This window comes from Protomyctophum parallelum (genome assembly GCF_964188405.1).
Source record: "Protomyctophum parallelum genome assembly, chromosome: 12".
In the NCBI taxonomy this organism is placed as follows: domain Eukaryota; kingdom Metazoa; phylum Chordata; class Actinopteri; order Myctophiformes; family Myctophidae; genus Protomyctophum; species Protomyctophum parallelum.
The window spans coordinates 51,153,822-51,168,995 of record NC_139712.1 but is presented as its reverse complement, the minus strand read 5'-3'; the positions used below and the strand labels follow the sequence as shown (position 1 = coordinate 51,168,995).

At 46.4% G+C, this 15,174-nt stretch overlaps 1 pseudogene across 1 annotated transcript in view; it reads left to right on the top strand.

Moving 5' to 3' along the window:
- Positions 1-1,458, top strand: part of LOC310867706 (partitioning defective 3 homolog) — a 656,686-nt pseudogene extending 655,228 nt beyond the window's left edge. Inside the window, exon 23 of the transcript XR_014571073.1 lies at positions 1,401-1,458. The product of XR_014571073.1 is annotated as a partitioning defective 3 homolog (transcript). The remainder of the gene's footprint in view (positions 1-1,400) is intronic.
- Positions 1,459-15,174: the final 13,716 nt, after the last annotated feature.

Genomic DNA, 15,174 nt, shown 5'->3' with positions numbered 1-15,174 from the left:
ACTTCTCCGGGTGTTCTTAATCTGCTGACAATCATATGACCCACCCAAGATGTTGCAAAATAGCAACTGACCCCAACCTGACCCAAGAAAAATGTCTATTTCTGCAGGGCAGGCAAAGCGAAACAAACAACTAGCCTTTCTTCTATTTGGTCAGAGATAAGTGAAGAGAATGAATCTTCTCTGAATTGATTTTGCACCTTCACAGAGACTCCCATGCATGCTTAATTTCCCATTCCTTTGTGTACAGTGCGTCCCTGTGTGCTGTCATTATACGGGAGATCATTTATACAGTACACCTCAAAGACGAAGTGGGCCCCTGTGAATCGAATCAACTAATTAGACACAGTTAGCCCCCCCCCCTGCTTGATGTGGGTATACGAGTTCTTTTTTTAGCCGGGCGGCAGGGCGGGGTGCACATGCATGCAATTTATACAGTCGCAATATATGGCTCTCGTGCTTTTTGTACAGTATGCCCACATGTGTTTATACACATGTTGCGTGAATTTCGTACACAAACAGGCATGTGAGTCAGTCACCCCGTGACTGGGCCTTTCCCCGGCAGCACCGCACTGAACTGTTTGTTCAATACAGTTTCATATGAAGAGACTGCAGCTGGGTAAATAGCCTCGCTATATAACCCCTCTTACTCTAATAGACTTTGGGTAATGGGGCTCTAATGGGAAGGTCAGTGGGACCGTAAACCTGGAATGAGTCAGGCTCTGAGCTTATAAACCCTGGGAGATATGAGGGCCCGTCCCCCCCGTCCCCCCCGTCCCCCCCCTCAACCCCCCACACACCACCCACTCCCTACGGACGACTCAGGGATCCATGCCCGCTCTGCCATATCGGGTTTTTACTGTGCCGCCGCCGCCACGGGAACCGCAGTACAACAAGAGCTCATTTGACCAAATTTATTACTGGCCTCGTACGTTATTGGAGCTGGCAACGTGAGTCGTGTTTGACAACGCTGTCAGAGTCTGTAAAAACTGAAGGGCAACCAATAGAAATGGAGGTTCCGTGGGCCTGTTCATTTCAGTCGAGACCTTATATAAAGCAACAGTAAATATCGTTTTACACCCTGGGATGGCGAATTCTGATCCAGCCACCACGTCAAGTTTTCTCTCAAAGGTGGTGAACTCCATTTAAACACTGTTTTGCGGTTGAAATTGTATTATATATATTTATTGCCACTTTTTTTTAACTTGAGACGTGTTGCAATGCGCCAAGTATACCTGTATATATCTGCTATTTCTGACAAGACTTCAGTGTTAATGAAACAAAAAAAAACGTTTGTCTAGATCCAGTGAAATGAAATGACCTAATTTGAGACAGGCAGCTGACAAGTCAGACACTGAGTCAGAGCGCCTCTCGGTTGACGGGTGTTGGATGCCGCGGTTCAGGCGGTGCGACAACCTGACGGCTGCCAGGCTCGGTGGGATTCATGGGAAGCGAGCGTGAACAAAGCATCACCTTTAAAAGCGCCAAGTTGATTGACTGGTGCTCCATTACCCAGTATAGAGTCTGTAAAGCTCCCCAGAGCAGACAGAGGAAGAGAGAGAGAGAGAGAGAGAGGGGCGGGGGTGTACTATAGGTGAGAAAAGCTTGGAGACATACAGCTCACAGAATTCAATGGCGTTCACCCCTTGAAGTCGTGTGCAACTCAGCAGCTTTGGAGAGCCAGGCAGACAGAGAAAGGAAGCAGGCAGTGAGAAACCATTAAAAATCTCGCCCAGAGAAACACCTCGGCGGAGTGTTTTTTTATTTCCCCACTCTTTACCAAAACCAAGTCAAAAGCACCACTTTGCAAATCGGATTACAATGCAGCTATAATGCATTTCACGACGCTGATGAAAGGGTCAAGGCTTTTCATGATGTCGGACGTCAGTTTTGTTGTACATAGAAGTGTCTATTTGTATGTCTCTAAATGTTTTGATGAATTGAACAATGTGGACCCTGTTGTAAACAAGTGCAATGCTTAATTGGGTCGTCCACTCACAGTTAACAGTCTTTGTATTGAGTTTGTGCTTGAAATGCACTGTAATTCTACAAACTGTTAATAAATATTTCAATCAATCAATCAATCAATCAGATTAGTTTTTTATCGCCCTCTTAGGCCACGACAGGCTGGGACTCATGGAATGGCACTTATGGCAGCCTTGGTATGGGTGCTAATTTCGTGGCGAACGAGGCACTTCTCACCCCAAATGAGGGCTGTTTTTCAGTTGCCCACCACTGTTAAACAGCTGGCCGCTTAGCAGCCAGCTATGTACATATGGGCCACTGGATGACTGAAAGACTATATTGTTGCTGTTGTGTGCAAACCTTGTGCAAAATGTTACTTTTCAGGAAGTGGGAGGCGGGGGGCGAAAACATTCAAAGCCACACACCCTCATGCAACTACGACTTATAACATAGGTCGTTAATGTATATGGCAGAGGGGACCTACTGTAAATGGATATTTATGGAAAATAATGCTGAAAATCACATTGTTGGTCCTCAAGTCGGGAGATCATTAAACAAATCCAGTACTGTTGCTTTGTTATTGTTTTCTATTGCATGTCTGATATCCGTAATTACTTACGTACGTACAATCAAATTGCCTCATTTTTTTGGGTTGTTTGTTTTTTTTCCACTCGCAATCAATGGCAGATTAGCATCACGCTGCAGACTACAACAACATCTGGAAGCCTTGATTAAAACCCCAACCTCTTAATAATTAAGCGGCTAAACAAATGAATGTTCTTGGGATCAGCGCAACGACGTGCAAGTCTTTAATAATGTTTCTTTACAGGTCCTCGGGGGGAACGGAATAGATATCTTGATGTCTTAACCATCAAGGACCCATTCCCTGTAATGAGCCCCATGCATTACACTGCAGTGACCAATTATGCTGCAGTCGTATAACTCATCGCCGTCTGTTGTAAAGAGGCACGTTGTTGCAGTGTCTCTCCCTCACTGCCCTCGTCTGTTGTAAAGAGGCACGTTGTTGCAGTGTCTCTCCCTCACTGTCCTCGTCTGTTGTAAAGGCACGTTGTTGCAGTGTCTCTCCCTCACTGTCCTCGTCTGTTGTTAAGGCACGTTGTTGCAGTGTCTCTCCCTCACTGCCCTCGTCTGTTGTAAAGGCACGTTGTTGCAGTGTCTCTCCCTCACTGTCCTCGTCTGTTGTAAAGGCACGTTGTTGCAGTGTCTCTCCCTCACTGCCCTCGTCTGTTGTAAAGGCACGTTGTTGCAGTGTCTCTCCCTCACTGTCCTCGTCTGTTGTTAAGGCACGTTGTTGCAGTGTCTCTCCCTCACTGTCCTCGTCTGTTGTAAAGGCACGTTGTTGCAGTGTCTCTCCCTCACTGTCCTCGTCTGTTGTAAAGGCACGTTGTTGCAGTGTCTCTCCCTCACTGTCCTCGTCTGTTGTAAAGGCACGTTGTTGCAGTGTCTCTCCCTCACTGTCCTCGTCTGTTGTAAAGAGGCACGTTGTTGAAGTGTCTCTCCCTCACTGTCCTCGTCTGTTGTAAAGGCACGTTGTTGCAGTGTCTCTCCCTCACTGTCCTCGTCTGTTGTAAAGGCACGTTGTTGCAGTGTCTCTCCCTCACTGTCCTCGTCTGTTGTAAAGAGGCACGTTGTTGCAGTGTCTCTCCCTCACTGCCCTCGTCTGTTGTAAAGGCACGTTGTTGCAGTATCTCTCCCTCACTGCCCTCGTCTGTTGTAAAGGCACGTTGTTGCAGTGTCTCTCCCTCACTGTCCTCGTCTGTTGTTAAGGCACGTTGTTGCAGTGTCTCTCCCTCACTGTCCTCGTCTGTTGTAAAGGCACGTTGTTGCAGTGTCTCTCCCTCACTGCCCTCGTCTGTTGTAAAGGCACGTTGTTGCAGTGTCTCTCCCTCACTGCCCTCGTCTGTTGTAAAGGCACGTTGTTGCAGTGTCTCTCCCTCACTGTCCTCGTCTGTTGTAAAGGCACGTTGTTGCAGTGTCTCTCCCTCACTGTCCTCGTCTGTTGTAAAGGCACGTTGTTGCAGTGTCTCTCCCTCACTGTCCTCGTCTGTTGTAAAGGCACGTTGTTGCAGTGTCTCTCCCTCACTGTCCTCGTCTGTTGTAAAGGCACGTTGTTGCAGTATCTCTCCCTCACTGCCCTCGTCTGTTGTAAAGGCACGTTGTTGCAGTGTCTCTCCCTCACTGTCCTCGTCTGTTGTAAAGAGGCACGTTGTTGCAGTGTCTCTCCCTCACTGTCCTCGTCTGTTGTAAAGGCACGTTGTGAAGTGTCTCTCCCTCGCTGCCCTCGTCTGTTGTAAAGGCATGTTGTTGCAGTGTCTCTCCCTCACTGTCCTCGTCTGTTGTAAAGGCACGTTGTTGCAGTGTCTCTCCCTCGCTGCCCTCGTCTGTTGTAAAGGCACGTTGTTGCAGTATCTCTCCCTCACTGCCCTCGTCTGTTGTAAAGGCACGTTGTTGCAGTGTCTCTCCCTCACTGTCCTCGTCTGTTGTAAAGAGGCACGTTGTTGCAGTGTCTCTCCCTCACTGTCCTCGTCTGTTGTAAAAGGCACGTTGTGAAGTGTCTCTCCCTCGCTGCCCTCGTCTGTTGTAAAGGCATGTTGTTGCAGTGTCTCTCCCTCACTGTCCTCGTCTGTTGTAAAGGTCGGGCTTTGCAGTGTCTCAAGCTTGTAGATCGGCTATTTTCAAATAGCCTATGCATATAGGTTTAAAGTGCTCATGTGGCCTAAATAGTCGCTTCTTTTGGTCTTGTTTTCATAGACCTGGTTGCTTATTTCTCTCGCTAAACCTGGCAACAGTGGTCTTGAGGGCTCATTGTCAAATATTTTCTTCCCAAGCGCCAATGGCGGCATGTTTTCGCCAGTCGCCCGCCGTTGTTTGCCTCAGACATCTGGCAGCGTTTTCCATTAGCTTCCGACGAGTGTCCTTTGTGCAGCCATGAAATTAGTGTCTCAAAGAATGTTCTGGGGGTGGCTTGGCCTTTTCTTAGCGTTCGCAGAAAAGAAAATGAAAAGGACAAAGAGAAAGACAGCCAGGTCTGGGATGTTGCTCTCATTGAGGTCTGGTGTGGAGAGAAGATGAAGGCATAATGAGTGGCCAGGTGAATGCCCCTGGCTGGCCTGTTGTTGTTAGGGGGCTTTGGTGGAGCATCCGTTGTCCCTGGCAACCTTGTGTTGGAGGATGCTTTAATCCCTTCCATACCAGGCAAAAGGGAAAAAAGTATAGCCGAAACATACAAGCTGTAAATGCAGAGCGTCAGCAATAGTCAAGTGCATTGATAATGCCCGTATAAAAAAAAAAGTGATATTTGAATTAAGTGAAATCACTGAATATGCCGTTAACAGTGAATCTCTGGCAAATACATGGACAAACCCGCACTTTGATAAATTGGACACAGAGAATACAAACATTTATCGATTGACCAAATTGTAGCGATATGGAATGGAAGTAATTAAACACCTCTTTTTGTGTTCTTGCTAAATATACAACGCACAAGTACTTATTTGCATTGTAAAACGATATGATGTGTTGATGTTAACATATCGATATACTTCAATTGTCGAAATTATAATACACACACACACACACACACACACACACACACACACACACACACACACACACACACACACACACAGGCAGGCATTTGCCCTTTCCTCCAGGCAGAGACTGCTCTGTAGTCTGATGATAGCGTGGGGCCCCTAATGCACCAAATGCACATCAGCCTTATCGCGTGGCTTTATACACAGATAGCAAAACGTGTATCTCCAAAGGCAAAGCAAGTGAATTATCTCCCCCGGTCTGTTTTCATTTTTCATCCGCTCCGGAGGGGCCCCTCGTGGGATGGATGTGTTGAGCTGCAGCGAGCAGGAAAGGCAATTTATCCCCCCCGTTTGTACCATTACGTTCATTTAAGAAAGCAAACAGCCTGAAAGCGTATAACGACAGAAAGGGAGTTGTGGTGGGGGTGGGGGTGGCGGCGACGCGTGCAGCAGGCGAGGGTTATGGTGGCGATGGAGAGAGAGAGAGAGAAAGATAGACCCCCACCCTGACTTGAACCCACTTCAAATGGATGGAGCTGATTAGGTTCGCGTGTATGGCGTGTATTTTTATCAACGTCCTTCAAATGAGAAGCCTCATGGCAGACATGCATATATAAAAACCTAATGAATTTTCAACTGAAGATGAAAGAAGAAAGAGGGCAAAGCGTGCCCTAGCAGAGAAAGTGCAAAGTGTGCACAGCGCGTGCATGCGTGCGTACAGTGCATGTACAGTATGTGTGTGTGATAAAAAGTGTGAGTGGGCGTTGGGGGGGGGGGGGGGGGGGGTGGTTGAGTTATAGCGTAAAGGGCTGCCGTGGCTTTGTACTCAGATCGACACCAGAGGGGTTCTCATTCCCGGCGACTGGTGGAAGAAAACCGCAAAACAGAGAATGAATCCCCTACGAAACGTCCCCGAGGGGCTCCTGTCGATATCTGACACGCGAAACCGACTTTGCTTTGCGTTGATGAGGGGGGTGGGGGGGAGTGCGTTTAACATAACAGTCGGTTTGTTTTGGCCTTGGCATTCAAGCCCTATATATACCACCCCCCACACACACAACCTTCCTCGGTCTATGCAAGCTCCATATGCAGCAGTTCCAGGGTGCTCGGGTGCAGCGGTTAAGCAGCTGCCCATCACCCCGGATTCTGCGGGTTCAAATCCACCGCGGTGTATCTCCAGCTATGTCGAGCGACTTATACACGAACACAATTGGCCCGTGTTCGGGGGAGGGAAGCCGAGTGTGTGATCATTCTTCTTACTGCCCCTAATCGTACAGTCTGGGGGCAGCAGCTGTCAGTAAGTAGGGAGTGTTGGGCGGGAGGAGTAGGACGAAGGCTCCACGTCCTCCGGTGGTGGCTCCTCAGCGGCAGTAGTAGTAACACACAGAATTGTGTGTGTGGAGGAATTAGAGGCATAAGACCTAAATTGGGCTGTAATTTATAAACAGATACGGCGTTTAATTTCGACCCAGTGAGCAACGTGCAGAGCGCGCTCTTTTAGCGAAATCTGGAAAGACTGTCTGAACTGAGCTCCCGCATATCTATCTATTTTGCCGTGGACTGTGAGGTTCCCCCCCCCGTGTCAGCCTCCATGCCGGTTCTCACATGATGGATAACCCAATTTCATAACCTAATCACAAGGCCTCTCCGTTAACCTATAGCATCGCCGCTTTCGTTCCACTTACAGTGATTTACCCACCGCCGCCACGTTCACAAACAGCCGGGCCAGAAATAGCCCGGGCCGTGGATGTGATTGAGAAGCAGGTGACAGGGGAGTGTGTGTGGCTCTATGGCACACTCAATGTCAGCAAGCAGAGGATTCTCCTCTCTCTATCTCCTTTTCTCTGTCTTAAGTGTAAATGTCTCCTCAGAAATAGCAAGATGTGTGTGCGTACTGCTTTTTCTGCCACTACTGTATGATTTCTGGCAAGCTGATGTTCATATGAGACAAGTTTTCAGTTGGTTAAAATAAATTATAAAACAATGGGGAAGGGGGGGGACATTTTCATTCAATTTAAAAGTAGGTTAACTGATTTGATTCAGGTCGTAATGGGTTAAAACAGAAGCCTGGGTTCAGTCACAGTTGGCTTTCTCAAACAAATGCTCTACAAACATTCAATGAAACCGCGGTATAGCCGTTAAATGAACAGTGTTGTGTAAAAAGGGGTTGGCGTCACCATTCAGGAGTTTAATTCCAGGTTAATTCCAAATTCCGAATGCTATACAAAATAATTAAATTGTACCATATGCCCACGGCCATGGCAGCGGAGCTTGTTCCGTTCCACGGAGAGAATGGCATTTGTCCGCTATTCTAAGAGCGGTATCCATATTCCTTTGTCAGGCTCGACTATTGTCGTTTAAAATCCCCCCTTTGCCTCGGGAACAAGATTCCCAGCTGCGGCAAATGGGATCTTCGTTGAGAGCCTTTGTAATTACAGGGAGCTGAACGGGTGAATACGTCCAAATCCGAGCAGCACTGCAGTGACACATTCCATCTGTTTTAAGCCCCCGCTCCAATATTTGAGATAATGTCATAACTCTGTGAGTTATAGTATTGAAATTAGTGTGCAACTCTCAGCATTATTTTGTGTGTGTGTGTGTGTGTGTGTGTGTGTGTGTGTGTGTGTGTGTGTGTGTGTGTGTGTGTGTGTGTGTGTGTGTGTGTGTGTGTGTGTGTGTGTGTGTGTGTGTGTGTGTGTGTGTGTGTGTGAGATTCGTTTGTGGTGTCAGTATTCCCCTTGCCTTGGAAAGTTTGCGAAAGGAAACTATTTATTCCTACAAAAAAATCTGGAATCATGCAGAAAATCTGGGTGAAATGCATAATGTTAATGTATGCAGATCCACACATACTGTGTGTAATGCGGTTTTGTGTCGATTCACTTGCATTCAGTGGCCATACTGTAGGTGTACTGTATACCATGCACCATGTTAATTATAGTATATTATGAGTCTAGATCAGGGGGTTTTTTTGCAACTGAATGGTTGGGCGTCCGTGTGTCCGTGTGTCCGTGTGTCCGTCCGTGTGTCCGTCCGTGTGTGTGTCCGTGAGCAGCTAATCTCGGCCACCGTTAACCCGGTCGTTGCCACATTTTGCACACACACTCCCTGGATGCCAACCATGAACCTCTGCCCCAAACTTTCCAGAACGGCCTGTTATAGCGCCACGGAGTGGCTGCCTGAAGAAGGTCAGTAGACCGAAAGCTTGCCAAAAAATAAACTGATTGTGCGCAGATCTGAGTGTGCGGAGCTTCCCTTTATTTTTCCCACTAGGCCGAGGACGAAATGCCACATGAACAATTTCAACTCAGCCTCAAGGTGGCGCTATAACTGGCCAAAAAGTGTTTACCTCTAACTGCACGGATCTGTGGATAACTTTGTATGCCAACTCCCTAGTTTACTTTTGTTGCCCTTTTATCCAACCACCAGATGAAGGCAAGCTGCAATGTCCTACATTCCTATCCTGGTGGAGACCTGTGCCCAGAAGGGCACTTTTTCTAGTTAAGATTTGAAATAAGCTTCCAGGGGGTTAGGGTTAGTCGTTTTGAATTAGAATTGTGGGAACCCGTGCATGTGCGTGTGTGCATGCCTTCACAGGTGGTCCAATCATTATTTGACACCCATTTGTTAATTTCTGTATTTTAATTGCACATGTCAGAACTGCAATACTCATGTGACCTTTGTCCAGCCTAAACCTTGTGTAACCTGTGGTGATATCTGCTGGCCATATCAGTCTAGGGGCGTCTGACCTGTCTTCATATGGAGAGTGCATGGAACTCATTTCCTGGGCATTACTGCCTTAGTGCTCTCCACAGAGCACTCCAATAGAATTACACCGGTGTATTCCAGGGGGGGGGGGGCTGGGGGGAGGGCCTGGGGGGGGCTTGGAGTCTGTGGAGCGTGTGCAGGCCTCCTCTGCTGCAGGAGATCGGCTCTCTTCTCCGAGCATTATGGGAATATAAGGACAAGTGGTTTGTTAGTGCCACCTGAGCCAGACCTGTTGGACCACCACCACATCAGGGCCTAATAATAAAAGCCGCTGGGGGGCTGACAGACATTTCTAATGCCATTGAGATGCCTGTAAAAACGCTGTTAGCCCCATCGCAACAAACAGAGTAATGGCAGCCTTACCGGTCGGCCCGTAATGGCCCCATGATGTCATCAGGGACAATAACGGAGCCCTCGGATCGAAGTCTGCCCGTATTTTTGTCAGAGGGAAAGAAGTGTGGTTCTTGGAAGTCACAGGAAACGTGTTTCAGGGTATTAGTTTGTACCCGACAGAATGCAGGGGTATTTAACATACCGAAGGTATTTTAACCCTGTCAGCCTTATTGAATCGGTTGACTAGAGTGGACTAAATGCAATGCATGACTTTGGTAATACGCTTGTGTGTTTGTTTTTTTTCTCTCCCCATGGATTTCAGCCATGCCTGAAGTCTGATATACTGTATAGTGCTCAGTGTATGTGTACGTGCACTGTAGCTGTACCCACATGCACGTGTGTGTGCATGTCGTGGATCAGAATCTGTGCACATACAACTGCAAGGCCGGTGGTGGAAAGTAGCTTGTATTAGGTGTAGAAATGTACTCAAGTAGGTGTACTCTGTGAGTATTTAAAAATGTGCTAAAAAGTGCTTTTACTTCTACTCTACACTACTACATCTCAGGCAAATATTGTACTTTTTACTCCACTACAATTATTTGAAAACTTGATTTACTCGTTCCACTTAATAGAAAAATATTATTAAAAAACATTAAATCCAGCGATTTACATTAAGCAAGAACAAAAGCATGGGAATACATCACAAAAAAGCATTTATCATAAAACATGCGTAAGCTAAGAAAGTAACAGTGGAATATCTATATTATGAGACTATACATATAAACTATATATATATACTACTATGCTATACATATGTACTATGGCGTGCTATGACTATATACAATGCAAATATAGTGCTGTCTACATAACATGCTATAAGTCTGTATCAGATGCTATCTAAGTCTACAGAAATGCTATCTAAGGGGGTAGGGTAAGTGAGCAATAATATGTCAACATTTTAATGGCCTATTTATTTGTATTTTCCTTTTGGTATTCAGACAGCCAGTGTGACAAAGCTTCTAGGAAAATCTTTGAATGCAGATTGTTGGCCCCTAGATGTGTCACCGAGAATACATTTGAGACTTTTTGTCATCTGTCATCATACCAAAAAATAAATAAAAAACAAAGTCATTAAAATTGTGACATGTTATTGCTTATAGCAGCTTTAAGTGCTATTTGTATACAATTTGAACGCTTGTGAAATGGGACATTCTGCATAATGAGTTGCATCATTTTGGTATTGATTGATTTGAAGTAACAAAATGTGAGTACTCCTTCCACCACTGCGTAGCGCCGCGCCACCCGTTAAACTTAAATCCATCAGTGGTGGGATGGGGGGGGTGGGATGGGGGGGGGGGGGAAGAGCAGCGCCTGCAGACCTCCAAGTGCCCCGGGGAGAGACGGTATCCGAGAAGCACTTGTCTCTCCTCTCCTCCGCCGTGATTAAACGCACGGAATCACACACTCAACCCGCGGTTATGGGCCGTCATTAAAGGCCCCGGCGCGAGGCCAAACCCGCACCGTTCTCACCCCTGCTAATGGCCGTGTCGGGGAGCACCAATTAAAAGCCACACTGGCTTTTATGACCCCGTTGTAGGAAGTTCTGTTTTTCTTTTTCTTTTTTCTTTTGCACTGCAGTGGTGCAGGCACGGAGGGAGGGAGGGATGGGTCTCATCTAGTTATTGTTTCTTTTTCTTTTTCTAACATGTTTACGGGATAATATTCTGTGTGGCTGCTTCCATGCTCGCCTGTCAGGGTCAGCATTATAACTGGCCTGCTGGCCTCGGACAACACCCCAGAAGATAAACTAACCCCTAATTTGCATTATATTCCTGTGGGAGTGGTGTTTTTGCTAATGATTTCGCATTATTTTCCTGTGGTGTTTTGTTAATGATGTTTCTGAAATCGTCTCGATAATTACAAGTACAGCATAGCATTCTGTGAGTCCAATGTCTTACAGTTAATCTTACTGTCTTACAGTTAAGTCTTACTTGTTAATGATGTTTCTGAATAGCATTCTGTGAGTCCAATGTCTTACAGTTGGTTGAAAGGCAGACGGTGTGTTCGCAGACAGCCCACAGCGGATTCACATGTAGAGCGGTGTTTCTGTTGTGTGGCCTTGGTTTTTAAAACCGCCGTTCTAAAACGGGCAGTCCCAATACTTCATTCTGATTGGCTGGTTACCGTCGTCACGTGACCGGTGTAAATTTCACCGATAACCCACTCCTTCAATCACTTTGTATCAAACTGCAGCCTTGTAGCTGAACTGGGGAAGGGGAGCGCTTGATTGCTTTAGAAACACATGCCGTGCTGGCGTCTAAGCACCACCCGGCTCATATGACTGTGAATTTGTGGCTCCAGGCAGCCCCGTAAATACATCAAGCGCTATTCTCCCGTCACATAGGCTACTTGCGGAGCAAAACAAGGAAGTGTTGTGGCTCTGGCTCGCTCGCTCTGGTGGCGCAAAGCGTAGATACTTTTGTGAATTTAATAGTTTTGTTAGGTTAATATTGCTATATGTTTGTAACCGTTTTAGAAAAGCAATAAGCCACTCGAGGCCCCAGCTTACCGGGTATTTTACACTGGCTGGGAGGTAGAAGACCCTCCGCTGCGCGTCGGGTAAAATACCCGGTAACCTGAGACCTCTCATGGCTTATTGCTTAAGTTCATCACAGTTGTAGAAAAGAAAGTCACTGGAAGATTTGTGGGGTAGTGACTGTAGGTTTCAGTCGCACTGCCGTGTGACCGCTGGAGTTGGCTCGAATATGTAATGAAGGCTAATCATTCTATCTTTTGTCGTATCTGCGAATCAATGTTGACACATCATGAGAACAAGTATTAGTGAACTACAGTACAGAAAGGATGGTGACGTGTGAGCGCAGAGCAGCTCCACTGGAGCAATGTATGCAATATGCTATAAAAGAAATAAGACTGTGCCCGGTTCAGAATTTTCAATATGACTATTTGTTTATACATATAAAGTTCTACAGTCACAGTGTTTACATAGTACTATGTGCTACGCACACACGCACGCACGCACGCACGCACGCACACACACACACACACACACACACAACACACACACACACACACACCACGTTCCCACTCACATCAGGCTTCACCGTGCACACACAGTGTAAAGGACGGACTTGTTAGCCACTTCTGACCTTGTGTAGAAAATCATGCATTCTGCTAAATCCGACTAGTATAACTATGTCTATTTTGTATAATACTTTGTGTATAGTAGCCTATACCAACGCATGGCTAACAGTATACTATACCTATAAGCATTACATTTCTACCTGCTGACAATGGGGTGATCAGGTCCAGAGCCCGGCGGCAGAGGCTTTTGTACTGGTTTTGGACAACCGGCTATCCGACGGACTCCGGGCACTGCACTGCACTGCACGGAACTGCACGGAACTGTTCTCAAGTTACGTGATTACAGACGTACGTACACTGTATACACACACGTACGTACAGTAAACACATGTGCATTTATAGATACTGTAGATAGTTTAATGTCCTGCTTATCACACATAAGACTGACTGTCACACATACATTAACTGGTGAAAATAGCTGATCTGCAAGCTCACATGCGCTGTGAGCCTTGTAGCTAGGCTTCTTTCTCTATTTTAAAACACCGCGCCACGATCCCCGCTGATCCAAGCGAGAGCGTCCGCGTCACTTGCTCCCCGTCCGAAACGGCCTTTAGAATATGGAGATGAGAGGTTTCTGCCCAGCATCAATTTACAATTTAGGCATTTAGCAGACGCTCTTAATCCAGAGCGACTTACATTTAAGCAAGAACAAAAGCATGGGAATACATCACATGAAAGCATTTATCATGAAACATGCGTAAGCTAAGAAAGTAACAGTAGAATATCTATATAATGAAACTATACATACACTATACATATAAACTATACATATTTACTACTATGCTATACATATGTACTATGGCGTGCTATGACTATATACAATACAATTATAGTGCTGTCTACATAACATGCTATAAGTCTGTGTCACATGCTATCTAAGCCAACAGAAATGCTATCTAAGGGGTTAGGGTAAGTGCTATGGGCCATGATGGAGTCTGAAAAGGTGGGTTTTCAGGCTACGGCGGAAGATTGGGAGTGATGCTGCAGTTCTGACTGCAATGGGAAGTGCATTCCACAGTTTTGGAGCCAGAAGGGAGAAGAGTTTGGGACGTGTGGAGCGTTGTCCCGGCGTTTTTAGTGAGGGTACTTCCAGTTTCCCTGCGTTGGCTGATCTGAGTGCGCGGGAGGGTTTGTAGGGTTCAATCATACTTGCAAGATATGGGGGAGCCATACCTTTGGTTGCTTTGAATGCCAGCATCAGAGTTTTGTATTCTGTGCGGGCAGCGACCGGGAGCCAGTGGAGGGAGCGGAGCAGGGGGGAGACATGTGAGAATTTTGGCTGGTTGAAGACCAAGCGAGCTGCTGCTGCAGCATCAGGCGCTATATTGTTTACACATTATCTTAGGCAGCAGATGTGAATTTGTTTTGGCTCGGTTGATTATTGAAGGTATTCTCCTCTCTCCTACGTAGGGTCAGGTTGCAGTGACACTCCATTGTGTTTGAGCCCCATGAAAATCAACAAAACAGTTTGTGTCTTGTTGTGTGTGTGCCCAGTCTTGCTTGTATATGTGCGCGCCGTTGTATTTATGGTTGTTTGCATTTGAAACTCTACCTCTCTGTATACAGTATGCGTGCCTGTGTGTCACGTGCGTGTGCATACCTACATACGTATGCACACGTTCTCCGCACAGGGATGTGTGTGGACATCTGCTGTGTATTAATAATGCATGGGAGTTGTTGTCCTGGCTGCATTTAATTGAGTCCTTAGTGCAGCTCATTGCTCTGACTGGCAGCTGACATTATACAGCTGGGTGAGGATGGGGCCTCACTTACTGTATGTCTCTACAGTCAGTGCATTAATACTTTAACCTTGCCGTGCCTATTTTATGCAAGTCATTAATGTAAGGCAATACCTTTCGAAAAATGTTTCAAAAACAGCCAATCTACGCACGTGCAAATGTGTGACAAGATTATGATTTGTTTTTAAACGTCAGCCATTTTCAACCTATCTTTAAATAAGATAGGTCCTGACTAATTATAACTTTTCTGTCTATACTGTGTCTCAGAGGACACAGAGTCACCTGCAGTGACATCATTGCTACGCAGATTTGTCATGTCAAACAAGAACAATGATTACTATACAGTACATGAAGTTTATCACGGCCGATACCACCAAAATCCAGGATATGGTTTCGGCTGTTATGGGAGAAGATTCTTTCCATAAAGCGCTTGAGGACGGTTTCAGAACAACCGGTAGCTTTGGAAACAAACAACCTCCCTCTCTCTGTCTGTTCTGCATGTCTCTGGATACCCTGCCTGGGGGGAGGGCCAGATGCGTCACACAGGTGTCTGTTTCCATAATTATTGTTCCGCTACGCCTCCCCTGTTTTGCCTGCGTTGGTCACAGTTAATCCAGCGGGGGCCTGTGCTTGTGTACAGTATGAGGCAGGACTGTGGC